Source organism: Corvus hawaiiensis, chromosome 7 (genome assembly GCF_020740725.1).
Source record: "Corvus hawaiiensis isolate bCorHaw1 chromosome 7, bCorHaw1.pri.cur, whole genome shotgun sequence".
NCBI classification, from domain to species: Eukaryota; Metazoa; Chordata; class Aves; order Passeriformes; family Corvidae; genus Corvus; species Corvus hawaiiensis.
The window spans coordinates 33,792,909-33,807,191 of NC_063219.1; the positions used below are offsets into that span (position 1 = coordinate 33,792,909).

Here is a 14,283-nt window from a genome sequence, read left to right on the forward strand (position 1 = left end):
CTCTAAGTTTTGCTCAGTTTGATTTGTTTTCTTCTCATTTTTCTTTCATTGACATAAACCAAGGCGCTGCTCAAAGTCCAAGAACTGCAGACCTAAGACCTGTAGCAGGGTCTCTGTTGCAAACAGTGGTGGATTGTCAATTCAGTTTTTGAAACTAGAACTAAGAGCTTGTGAAATGTGCCTAAAGATCCCTCCCTCTCCAAGACAAATGCATTTCAGTCAGCAGCTCTTTTGTCTGCCCATCTGTTGTAATCATAATCCAGAGGGACCACTAAAAATCATTGGTTCATTGTGTGCTCTCCACCCCTTCCACCTGCACTGCTAAAAGAGATGATGATGTCTGCAATGGTCACAGTATCCTAAATAAATGTGACTCTGTTTAGTCCTCCTTACCAGCAGAGATTAAAGGAATGAAAGATCATTTATTTACTGTGGTATTCCAGCTCAGTGGATATGAGGAATTATTAAACCATCTTGACATAGTGTTCAGTCATCTGGTTTTACTCCACAGAGCACTGGGTAACACTTCAAAATGTTCACATGGCTCAAAGAAAAACTCCCAATAGAAAGTACTGTAAAAATGTTTCCTTAGTTACTAGCAACACGTTCAACATCCAGTTCTGTGCATCCTTAGATAACCAAAGCTACTTGCATCAGAGGGAATATGTCAGTGTCTAGGCTGCAGAACTTGTTTCTAATGAATCCGGGGCTTTGTTGGTTGTAACACAGTGTCTCACATTTCACCTTGCTATACAGATGCTACCAGTGGGCCAGGGGCTGTCCTTACATTACAGGCAATAACCTCATGATGAAGGTATTAGTTCAATAGCAGCCCAGAAAAGAAGCTGAATCAAGCTCATAATCCCTTTCTGTCCTTTGAAAAATAAGGGAAGATAAGGTACAGTGAAATACATGCCCTAGGAAGTGGGGAGCTGAGAAAGGGCTCCACTCCTCTATTTGCATAATGTGAAAATAACTCCTCCCCCCACCATGACTGGAGTCCACCCCGGGGGAAGAACAAGAGCAGAAAGACAGCACTGATCTCTTCCAGCCAAACCAGAACTGAGCCCCTGGTTTGAAGGGAAAGACTAGCAGGGAATGAAGCAAGAACATCCTCAGTCAGCTGAGCAGCTCCAGGTGCTTCCCACACAAAACACTGTGCCTATTTTTATCAGAAAAAAATTCTTCATGTATTTCTTATCTTTCTGTGCAAATGCCTTCAGAGTTGTGTAAATCTGGGCAGTTAGGACAGCTATAACTACAGCGACAGGTCCTTGGACTGCTATGGACTGACACACAAGAGATGTGGTACCAGAGCAGAATTTGGAGGTGCCAGAACTAATTTAGCTCCTGTAAGGATGGGCACTGAAATCCTTCAGCTGGTTCCCCACCTTTTCAGGCTTTACAGAAGTTAGAAGAATTCTACTCTCATTTCAGCTGACCTAACATCATCTAAGGATGACCCAAAAGAATTCAGCTCCAACTTTCGTGCACGCTTCAGCAGTGTACTTCATGGTCACAGCAGAAGGGTGGCAGGGTACAACTCAGCTCTACCACCTGCAGTTTTTTTGTAGGATGTATTCCCTACACATTTATGAGAATACATAAAGAAAAACTCTAGGGAGATATCCCAGCCAATAAAAGTTCACTTTATTCTTACACAGCAGAGCATGTAGGACTGTGGGATATCAAGACCATAAAATTGAAAGAAATTGATACACATTGATTAAACTTCATCTTCAGCTTATGGCCAAGAAAACTATCATGGAAACATTAAAAATGAATGATGTTCTCTCTTCACACGTATTTTCTTAATGGTGACAGAACACTGCACAGTGTTGGCATACCAAACAGCCCTCCACCTCTTAGCTCTGCAATTCTAGAACAATCTCATCTCAATCACCAAATTCAGTTCTGGGCCAAAAGGACAGAGACAAACTTTATGGAATTCAGACAATTGCAGCAAAAATGATTAAAGTATTGGCTTGGTGAGGAATGATTAAACAGTCCCTTCACCACAGTTTTAAACAATGACAAACAGACTAAAATGGGAAGGAATGATCATCCACAAAAGTTTGAGGGACATATCCTAACACTAGAGACAGAAAGAAATTGATTAGGTTTATTGACAGTAGGCTGAAAAAATAAAGAGGAGGAAACGATGCTGAGTATCTGAAGCGATTACCTAAAGTGAAATCTAATGCAGAGAATCAAAGGAACGCTTGTCATATGAAAAAATAAGGCAGGATGAAGTACAATAACAAACACTGGAAGTGAGGATGCTGCCAGAAATGAGATGTCCAACAACCCTGATGAGGAAGAAAAGAGCCTGCTCTGCCTTTCTTCTCAGTATCTCTGTACTTTGCTGTGGTTCATCTACACTGGAGATAATTAAAGGCTTTTGCTTTTGGAAAAAGTGTTATTCCATCCTTCCTCCCCATGCCATCAGCTGCTGGCAGTGCTTATTCCAGTTCCTCAGTGTGAAGACTGCCTGTCACACACTGATTTCTAATTTCTCCATCTGCCAGAAATGTAATAAAGACATAATTTTTTTAAAAAATTAATGAATTTCCTACTTAAAAGGTTCATAGTTCTTCTATGTTTTATGTCATTCTCTCATTCTTTAACTCATCTGTGCTCAGTTCTACCAACTGAAATGTCAGTGAACATATAAACTGCCATCACAGATGATAATCTTACACTCTGGGATTATGGATACAGTACTACGCAGAAAATATTACAAAGAAAGGAGCTATACTCTTAGAATTTCTTAATCTCTCTCTCAAGCATCTGTCCATTTTGAATGCAAAGTAAGAACAGTTCAACTACAAAAGAAAAAAAAAACAACAACAACCAAACCAAAACTACTGACAATTCACAAGTCAGTTATTCACTAAATTCTGAAAGATGTCTTTGCTTGTAGTAGGAACAGTTGGGTTGATACAGAATTTTCCATCCACTTTTTTCTATAGAATTCGTGTAAAATCTCAAAGTAGATAATTTTTACCTAGATTATTTCCTGGATGTAATGCTATGCAGATTTAGATAAAGCCTTTAAGAGTATAGTTTATGCACCTCCAGACTTGGAGTAATCAAAGTTATTCAATATTCCTCTTAAGCTCAAAAACTAAGCTGGGAAATAAAAAGTATTATTAATATGGAAGGGAAAAGTGTTAATACACTTGCATGTTCTAAATGATCCACTGAATTTGAAAGTGCATTTTGAGACCAAATATAATCTTTAAAAGTTTTTTTTTTTTCCCTACATAAGGTTTATTAATTCAGGGTAGATTGGGGAAAAACAATTTGAGCATAAGCAAGGAAAAAAAAAACAAACCTTGGTTCATTTCAGGTAAATCCTAAATGTTTGCCCATATTTTGAACTGGAGATTTAGGTTGATTCTCTGACTTCTCCTGTCTCAGTTTCCCCACTACACTGTGAAGGTAGTAATATATTAAGTGTCATTTACTGAGTAAATCCTCTTTGTCAAAGACTTTAATAGTGAAACTTTCTATTAGTGCTGCTTCTCTGTGTCATTACTCTTCTCTATCTACCAGATGTGCACATCACTATAAACTCAAACAGGGGAATAATCCCCTCTCCAAACTCCGTGCTGTGCAGTGGAAGACACTCAGTTTTCATTCACCTCTTTGCTGTTCTGTCAAAATTAATTTGATGCGAGAAATTCAACTAGAACTGAATTAAAGCCAACAAAGAAAAGATTCTGCCACCAAAAGATTCTGCCATCTGTCTGCTGTGAGACAGATATCCTCTACTCCCTCCACAGATTTAAACCCATCTTCCCTGCAGGGGAAACTAGGAAGCATTAAAGCAACATTCAAAAAAAGGAAAGTTAGAGCAAGCCCCTTTTTGTCTTTAGTAGTGGGGGAATTAAGTGGGTTACTGCCATCTTCAGTGCTGTTCACCTTTGATTTTCCTTGTTGGCTCACAGTAACATTACCTGCAACTACTGAAGAGCAGAAAAACTCTGAACGGGACTACAGGAAAGGGAAGATAAAAGAAAAGAAGAAGCCAGGTGGGGTCTTCATGGGACTTCTTGCCTAAGGGTGTGCCTTAAACACACAAAAAGGTTTCACATCCTTCCTCTCTTCTTGGATGAGGATCGTGCACGTTAAATCTCCACCTCTGCTTTGCCTCACACATGGCTGTGCCACCCCATCTGAGCTGAGTATGGTAGGAGCCAGGGGGATCTACCATCCCCTGGTTAAGTGAGAGATCTCAGCAGGGGTCTCAGTTATGCTTCCCATAGTTATAAACTCTTGGACTCTGCATCCAAGCTCAGAATACTCTGTAACACATAGGATCCAAACCTGGAATTCAGGTAGAGAGGAATAAGTAAAACAGGTAAAGCATAACTTGTTTTCACAAAGACAACAGCCAGTGGGTAAAAGTGAGACTTCAGTGCTATACTGGGGAGACAGGACCCACCAGTAAGATTGGTTCCCTGCCAGGAGCGAGGAAAACCCTGCCTAGGGTGTGTGGTGCGTGCCTGCCTGTGCAGTGCCATGCTGCCCATGGCTGTGTACCTTACAAATCATTCTGTTCCCAGGACTGCACCCAAAACTATCATCTAGGTGATAAATTCTTTTCAATGTCGTATTAAAGCTTTTTCTTGCAACAGGAGAATTTTCTGGTAATCAAAAAGAAAAGCAAGTCACTTGACTAAAAATAAATTGGTAAATATAAATGACAGAACTGGTTTGCCATGAACATCTGGATGCATTCCCAATCAATAACACCAAGACAGAACTGCAGCTTAAGGAAAGGAATTTAGTAGTTTTAGGAAAGCACATGATTAAATCCTAGACAAGTCTACAGATTCTCAAGCAGAGAGACAAGAAGAATGGCCAACCTGAGGCTTTGTACCATGTGCTGCTGTTGCCAGTCATTTGGAGCTCTCTTTCATTTATTGGTGCAGCCTCAAAATAAGATGAAGATCTTGGTCTCAAAAGTTAGAGCTAACAACCAGTGACATAACAAAGAGCTGTTTACTAAACTGTTACACCAGGTTTCACTTTAATGTTTTCCTTGATACCAGATGATGTTAAAAATCCTTAATGACTTAGCTAAACTTTTAGTAATTTCTGAGTGTTTCTCATATGTAACTACAAAGAGAACCTAGGCCTTTTACCTCCAGCATAATATGGGGATTAGATAGGTCTGATTATTGATAATTGGGATTTTAGCCTTTCACTTCTGGATCAGTATTTAAAACTCAGATGAGGTTGATATTAAATAAAAGTGATTTCCATCAGCTGGCTGCTCAGTGACCTCTAAGAAATATTACAAGTTGGTAGTGGACAGGTGTCTATATGATTAAAATACACTTCGCAAGCACAGTTGGCACCCTGGAATTTACTTATTATGAATCTATAATCTGCTCCCCCCAGTTCATAAATGCAAAGTATTCAGGAGCACTGAGATGTCATTTAAAAACAAGGAGGATACAATGTTCTTTGCTAATCTCACAAACAAAGTACCTCTGTTTCTACAGCAGTTTTGAGTCCCTGGACATATGCTTTGGGCACTGCAAAGATTATCTTTCAGGCTATTAAAATTCATTAATTAAATGTTAGATATCAACATTAGAAACCAAATTAAAATCTAGAGCACTGTAGGTACTCTCTCAAAATCTCACAGCGAGCACCATGGTGTTCACTGTAAAGAGAATATAAATACAGACAGCACCAACAAAGTCTCACACAAGGTGTCTCCCATATGCATGAATCTACATTAATTGAATGAATATTCCCAGACATACACATAGAACTCAAGTGGTTTTGGTAGCAAAAAATGGTAAAGAGTTTTTGACAGGAGAAGGTGAGCCCAATCTCAAAATGAGGTGGTTCTCTGACCAAGAATCAAGGCAACAGCTTTGTGTTTGAGCAGGATTTGGGGGATGGGCAGGGAAAACTCCACAATATTTTATGGCTTTTGAATAACCAAGCCCAAAAATCAAGCCTCAAGCTTTTAATCTGTTTCTCTTTAACTCATTCAGAGGTTTTGTCAGAGAGCACGTGAGAAAATATTCTCCATTAACTTTTCTTTCTTGTTATATCAATCCTGAACAAAGCAAGGCAGAGCCCTTCAGCTTAGGCCTTATGGCAGATGCAGCTTCATAAAACTGTGAGACTTTCCAGGCCTGTCATGGAAGTTTTTGTGGACTTGTCAATTACTCACATCTGTGTCAATGAAAGAGTAAGAAAACCTCATACAGAATCCAAACAGGGAAAGACACGTTGGTAGAATCAATCCCCAGCAGTTTAAATACACGTGCAAGATGTTTCGCCTCTCTGAAAAGGAACATTGTTTGGTCTGGCCCTGTTCAAGATGCTATAAGATTTATAAGAACATAAAAGAACAGTTGCTACGCTTGGCACTGTTGTGCTGTAGGGGAAGGACTATGGATCCATCCAAGAACAGAGCCCTCACCTCAATGTGGGAACAAAACACAGACAAGATTAATTAGCTCAAGAACAGAGTAACCTTAATTTTGTGAAAAAGTGAGAGATATGAACCACAAGAAAAAAAAAAACCACAACGTTTTCTAATGGTCCTAACCCAAGAAAGTCCTACTAGAAATTTCCTCCTACTAGGAATTTTCTTTTTAAACTGATTTTCTCAGCCACTAATTTCCTCTGGAAGTGGCAACTGAAATATGGGGACAAAACTACTGCTAAGCAACCCTCAGCACTTAACCCTTCAGTCTCCAATTTAAATTCATTAAAAGGAGTCTGCATTTTACATATATTTTAGATGGAGTGGTTAAAAGGAAGAGGAAGAACAGGACTGTGTGCAATCAAAGCAAGTACCCATGCACCCATTTTTATCACTTTCCTGTCACACTGTCCAGCAGAACAGCTATAACCTGCTCAAACGGAACCACAAACACAAAAAGTTAAAAACTGAGGATAGCACTGTTAACAAATTGCAGATGCATGAGACTTGTCCAGAAAGACCTCACAAGTCAGCAATGAGAGGAAGAGAGCAAATCATGCAGAAACTATTTAATCAATGAGTAAAGACAATTATAACATCTGTTAATCTTTTGTGTAGGTTATAATTAGATGCTGCGGAGGAGTAGCCTTTAAGGGGGAGGCAGGGAATCCTTTAACATCTGCTAGAAGGGCAAACACTGTGCAATAAATGACTTTAAATGCAATCAGCAAAATGAGGGCTGAGCAGAGTTCACAAAAGGCCTGTATAAAAGATTGAGGATAACAAAATATTTTGCCAAAGGTCAACTCCTGCAGCACTAGAGCTTGAATAATGAGTTCTAGTTTATAGGCCACATCAAAAACAAACGTGATTTTACCTCTGAAAAACAATTCTTTTCTCATTTGTGTCATTATAGCAAAAACACATGCTGCTGCTGTATATCACGTCAGCTTAATGACTTATTAGCGCTCTATCTATCAACCTTGAACAATTTAGAACAAACAGGTAGGCGTGATGTATTTTAAAGGCCAGAATTCGGTCTGATTAGACTGACACAGAACTGCGTCACACTGTAAAAGTGATGTGATTCTGACTTTAAATAATTAATCATTCAATAGCTTCTAAAAGATCTAATTATTTACTCATTTTGCTGTTGAAAACAACCATATGCTTTAAGCTGTTCCTCACTGAAAATGTGAGTCCAAGAGGGAGGTATTTTATCCAGTTTAACATGGCCCTCTACTGGCAAAATAACCCCCCAAAATCTTATCATTATGTACCATTTTGTCAGATCATTTCAGAGCAGCAGAAAAGATCCTACATTTTACAGCAGTTACACCAAATCTTAAAAGATAGAGTAGATCAGAGCTTTAGGAATTTGCATAAATTAAGTCATCACTTAATCTCTCTAGAATTCCCTTGAGGAGAGCACTACTTCCTTTCACCCACCAGATGCAGCTCTGGCCATCAACAGAGCTCTGAAGAAACAAGCCAAGTGCTCATATCTAGAGGAGTAAGTCATTTTAGAAGCAAATGCAATCCTTCTACTTGTGTCAAGTTGTGCTGTATTCCTCAAGGAGTGCCACTTGATTCCCCACAGGATTGATGCACACATGTGATTTCAGTTTGCACAATTAGGTAATACTTAGTATAGGCGAAACAAGCATAATACAGCCCAGCTGCCAAAAGGATACTGTTTGAAATACAAATGCTAACTACCACCAAGAGCAACTTCACTGCAAAAGAATTCCTGCCTTCTTCTTTCCTCCACCATTGCTGAAAATCCACAGTGGCAATTCAATACAGCTTCAATCAAAGCAAAGCGGACAACGCAATTCGCCTGTGTTGTTGCATGTGGTAATTAACTCTTCCTATTTGTATTATGTCTGAGCAACAAAGAAACAAAAGGATACCGTAAAATATTGAGTTTAACAATTTAGATAACAATGAATTATAAAAATCAATTAGCACTCTCAAAGAAAATAACTTGTGACATGCATCGGAATCTGTCCAGACCTATTGTGTGCACACACTATCCAAGGCTGGTTTGGCTCTGGAAAACAAATAGCGTTGTCCTGTGGAAAGCTTATCAAACATTCAGTTTAACAGTGGCATTTGTTCTTGCTGTGTGTCAATATTAATAGACCATATTTCAGCAACATAATTTTTATCCACTGCTTTATAATCCAACCCACTTTTCAGGGTCTGCATCACTCATAGCCCATAGACAATGTTACAGCCCGTTTCCAGAAGCCATTGCCTCTGTACAAACCACGTTTATCTGATCCACCTGAATGCTAAGCAATGGGCACATAAAAGATTTCCCAGTGTTTTTCATATAATAGCTATCTAACTTTTCATCCTGAAAACATCATGACTAATTTATGTAACCATCAGGGAAAACCTAATATAATTCAGGTTCCTGCATGCTACACGAGCAGTATCAGTAGACAGTACAGAACAGAGCATTACAAGTGTTAATGGCTCGTGTTCTATTTACATTGTACATTTATTCTGGTTTAGTAATAAAACTGCATATTACATGCTTTAACTTTTGAAGGTATTTTGGCAGCTCTGGCATGAATTTTTCTTCAGCATAACTGCAGTCCTGCCAGGAGCTGAACACGTGCAAAGCCACACACGAGCTCAGAGCACCCTGCTGCATTTGGCCCTGGCTGCACCACGCCGAGCTCCTCAGCCAGCTGAGCTTCCCTTTGGCACCTTTGTTCTGTGTCTTTTATCCCAACCCCAGTCCCACTTGTCAGACAATGACAGGCTGGGGTCTGCTCTTATTCTGTCTCTTTTCAGATGGCAAGAAAGCCCAAGGAATTGACATTCTCTTGGCAATTGTCCCTTTTTATGCCATCCCAGAATATTATCAGATTATATGCTGTATCCTTGGGCAGATTTTTCAGGAAAAATCCAACCAGGGGATCCCTTGGCTGAAAATGAGCTCAATCTATATCCTAATTTGCTACACTGGTAGATAAGAAAGAAAACGTAAATGTGAGAAGGAAAATGAAAATTGGATGCCTACAGGCTCATCAGGTTTTGAGAGTCTGCTTCGGCTTTTAAGGTGATTATCTGAAGATTAGTTCATGACTGAAGTGGAATTGTACCCTCCTGCTTTACATTTACTGGGACAGGATTTCCACTTGTATAAATCTAAGTCTCTAAACACTTATACAAAATTCATGTACAAGAACAATACCATAGGAGCCCATTAAGTTTTCTTTAAAAGCAGTAAAATTCATGTTTTTCAGATGAAAATTTGCACTTAAAATTAATTTAAGTAAGAAAGATAAGTAGAACCTGAGTAGGGTTTTTTATTCTCACTTTGTTCTAATTATTTTGAAGATTTCAAAGGCATTTATTTGCCAATATCTGAAAATTTGCAAGTGTAAATTATCAGTTCACAAAAATAGATCATCTTTATTGGCCACAAGGTCATAGAGGGAAGGAAATACTGGCTCACAGGAGTCAGTGATAGAGATCAAACCACCTTAAACCCATTCCATCTCCCCAAAGGAAAGCCTCTATCACAACTCTCAGCTCTTCACTCCTGCATTTGGTGGAAGTTTCTGAGCTATAAAAAACATCTTTTAAAGACCATATAAACTTTTTTTAACACTATTTCTGAAAAATGAGGATGAACACCTGAGGAATAAAAATATGCTCTTATTCACACACCCATTTGAAACACCAAAAGCCTTTGCTGTTCCCATGGCATTAATGCAGAGCTAAATTTAGGTTGGTTCCCCCCACACCCCAGGAGAATATGCTTCAATTGCAAAGACAGAACAACAGCTCCTGAATTGCACAGTATCTTGACATGCCAAGCCACATTACAGCATGAAAAGAGAAGAGCTGGACAGTTTTCATCTGTTGTAGAAACAGGGTCACTTGAGAGGGGCATCTGTAGTTGTAGCCACTCAGACCTTAACAAAAAGCCCCAAAAATCTGTTGCTGGGTGGGACTGAGAAGCCTTGTAAACAAAGTCAGCAGCAAGCAAAGCAAACCAAAATCAATAGTGCTGATAATTCAGGAGGAATCCTCCAATTCCTATCTGATTGATTTGCACTGTCTTACCCTCATACATTTGCCAATCATACTTTTCTGATTTCAAGCCTCAGAAATGTGCTTTGTCTTCACAAAGACAGCTCATTAAGCAGAGGTAAACAGTAATAAAAGTTCCTCATGCACAGTACTGTGATTAGGTTACGTCCTAGAAAAGCCACTACAACTGAAATTGCAGTAATTTAGCATGGGCTTCTGGTGAAAGACTGAAATGAGAAGCAAGAGACCTGGGGTTTGTTACCAGCTTTTGAAGTGAGTAAGCTAAATTTTAATAAACCGCATCTACGGACCAGTTTACTCCTCTGTAAAACACAAATAATTCCATGCCAATCACAGCTACTTGTCCTGAAAATTAGTTAATCTCTGATCAGAAATACAGTTGTGTCCCACAGACAGCAGAGAAACAGTTTTTTCACAGCAGCTACCAGAGTGCTCTGATATTTCAAGATGTGATGGATTTCTAACTTAAACACTCAAAACAAAAATTACAGTTTCTCATATAATTGACAATTCATTCTGTCCAAAAGGCATCAGATTTCCAAGCACTGTATGATTCTCTCTTTTAAACTTATGCACCTCCAGAACTTGAACAGGGGCTGAAAGTGAAAAATAGTCAAGCTTTGCTTGAAATAAACACCTGCATAAGAAGCAAAATAATTTTTAAAGAAAACTGTACTAAAAACTACAAGGAATTTATATTAAAAATTCAACATAATCTTCAATATTCAAATGAACATAATTAAATTATAAAAGAACAATCTTCAGACAGCCCAGGTTTTGTTCAATTAATGACAGCACTCAGGAGATTTGAAGAATCTTAAAGTTTCATCACTTAAATTAAGAGAGAGCCACTTCAGTGTAATCTCATACAAACAAAAGCCAGAATAAAGTTTTCATTTGTCCTGAACCACAGTCAGATGCATGGCTGTAATTACTCCCAACAACTACATACTTGCCGCTCTTTTAATTAATACAAAACTACAAATAACAATGCTGACACACTCCTAGAGAAAATAAGCTTTACAGAGATGATAAAAACACCAAAACAGCAAAAGCCTTACTTGCTGCAGTTCAGTCAAAACATGCCAGCCCTGGAGAATTCAGAACCATAAGAAGTCTTTGCAGTCCAGAAATTCTCTTGAGTTTATCCAGTGTTTATTTACCAAGCTTTAAAAAGTCTGTGGTTAGAAGAACAGAGTTAGCTTTCTACACCCTCCACAGCACCAAAGTCCTTCAGAAACAGCAGACATGAAGTTTGCTGATAGTTGGGTTTGCTGCTGCTATGTAGTTGCTCAGTACTTGTAAATACAAGCTCTGTGGACAAAGTCCCAAATGACATCACAGGCAGCTGCTTATTGTTGAGTCTTTATTAACCGACTGTCAAAAAAGAAAAGCGAGGAGGAAAGAAAAGCCCAAACTATCTTCCCTGCAGCACAATTTGCATCTTAGTAGGAGTTGCAGTGCTACACACATAAATACTTCTGTTTACTCAACTGATGTTTTTCTAGAATGAATAAACAGTGTTTGCAGGGAAAGCAGAAAAGTAAGAAAAACTTAAACAGGGAGAAAGAAAGAAAAAAAATGCCAGCAGTGCCTTTTTCACAATTTATCACTGAATTCTTCTAATTCTTTTGTTTCTTTAACAATAGGGGTGCAAACCTGCCTAGATTTTAAAGCACAGAGAAGAAGACATCAGTAAGTTGAACTGAAAGTTTCACCACATTCTGAATTTGAAAATTTACAGAATTACAATCTATAATCTTTGCAAGGTTTAAGACAGCTCAACTTCAGTATCAATGTGTTTTGAAGAAAACCATCTTACTTTCTGAAGATGAAAATACAAGAAAGCAAGAAACAGCATCAAACATTGTTATTCACAAAGTGCTAATGGCATAAATACTGACCTTTCCTTCTCAGAGGGGAGGTCCAAGACTAAGTAGCACTGGGGAGCTGAAACACACACTCGACTCCCACCAAGGCACGGGGTACTCCCTGGAGAACTAGTCCAGCTCCTAATCTGAGCCTCTGTCACAGAGTTCCTGCTGAAAGAGAAGGGCTGGGACTCTGTGCCTTGATTTCCTCAGAAGTTAGTCCTTTCAAGTCAGAACTTCAAACACTGAAAGAGCACCACCAAGGCTTGTGACACACTGAGCTCTCTTATCTGTGCACGTTTCCACACGAAGAGGTTCAATATTGGAAACACCTGGCCACTCACATCTAAACACCCTAAACTGTTCCACGAACAACAAAACATGTGAAACTTGAGCTCAGGGATGAGCTGAAGCCAAATTTGCACTGCTTTTTTAATTGCTACACATAAAAGCCTCAACCTAAATTCTGCCTGTATTTACAGAGAGAAAACCAATCTTGGGTCAGATACTCAGCTGCTGTAAATCAAGCTAGATGCAATTACACACCTGAACAAGAGCAGTCAGCTGCAAGCTGAAATCCTGCTTTTAGCCTGAAAGAGTGCCATTAAAAACATTTGTGTGACCCTAATAACAGAGTGCCTGATTTTCTTGGTGCTTGCCCTCGGTAGCAGCAATACCCTGCTGACACAGTGGTGCTGGGTTCATTGCAACTGCTCATGTAGCCAATTGCTACCTCTGCTGCTTGCTGCCTCTAAAATATGAGTTTGTGCTTTTGATGGAGATCTGTTGTAAATCCCCTACATTTATTCCTGTAGCTAATCAGCCTGTAGCACACAAGAAACACCACAATGTGTAAATATGGGTTATATTTACGTCCCTGCCTCAAACACATAGGGTTGTGTTCCTCTTCCATTGCACTAAGCAAGGTTTTATATCTTGCTCATTAAGAGTTTGCCAGTCTGATCCAGGAAGTCTTCAAATACTTTGAAGATGAAGTGGGTTATGGGAATAGTAAGTACTAACACATAATATTGAATTAGATGAATTTCAAACTATAGAGCTTTAGTTCCAGGTTCACAAGTGCCATTTAAGCAAACATGAACAATACCCTGTGCTTGGATAAAGAGCTCCATAAGGCTTCAGCTTTTTCTATCAGAAATAAACCCATAAAATGAGCAAAAGAGTTAAATTTTGCTTAAACCTGTTGCTGATTTACAGTGTGCTTCCTCAGACCAAGAACAAGATTCATTTTTTCACCTGCCATTACAAGTATTTATAAAAATGCAAAACACAGGTTACATTGAAGCTCTGTTGATGAGAAAACTGGCTTGCTCCAAGACACATGTAGAAGAAAGAAGAGAGTATAGAGTCATAAAAGAAGGAAACCACTAGTTTAATTGAAAAAGTTTAATGAAATTAAAGAGGATGAGCCTTAAGGAAAATCGTAACCAGTTCCCAGGAAGAATTTGTATTATTTAGCAAAATTTAGCACTTACTAAATTTCCTAGGATATGTTAATGCATTTCCAGGCTAAGTACACCTGGGTGAGCAGGACCAGGACAGCACACACACTTCTCACATCGCTCTGGTCAGGCAGCACTGCAGAGGCACTGAGTTGTCTGAAAGCTATTTTTCTTAGTTTTTCAGAAGTGGTGGTTATTGTGAAAATAAATGCGCAACAAAACAAGTTCTGAGATTTGTGGGTTTAACCAGCGAGTTCCCAAGAGGAGAATTGCCATGAGGGTGGACAAACAGATTCTGCATTCTTCAAATTACAGCACTTATTAAGGGAGTGGCCATTAGCTCACCCTGTCAGTGCACTTATCCATCTAATTTCTATTCTAAGTCATCATAAGATATAGCTGCTGGCTGTGC

The 14,283-nt window shown here is 39.0% G+C and overlaps 1 protein-coding gene across 9 annotated transcripts in view; it reads right to left on the reverse strand.

Moving 5' to 3' along the window:
• The window catches only part of NCKAP5 (NCK associated protein 5), a 379,214-nt gene that overhangs the window by 340,825 nt on the left and 24,106 nt on the right, over window positions 1-14,283 (reverse strand). For 2 of the 9 annotated variants that reach the window (XM_048309439.1, XM_048309440.1), the window contains exon 1: window positions 11,599-11,869. The exons of 1 other annotated variant lie outside the window; for it this stretch is intronic. The gene's annotated coding sequence lies outside the window, so the exon portion shown is untranslated. Of the gene's footprint in view, window positions 1-11,598; window positions 11,870-12,441; window positions 12,616-14,283 lie in introns of those variants that run through there. 6 more of the 9 variants (XM_048309429.1, XM_048309431.1, XM_048309438.1 and 3 more) reach the window with 6 other exon arrangements.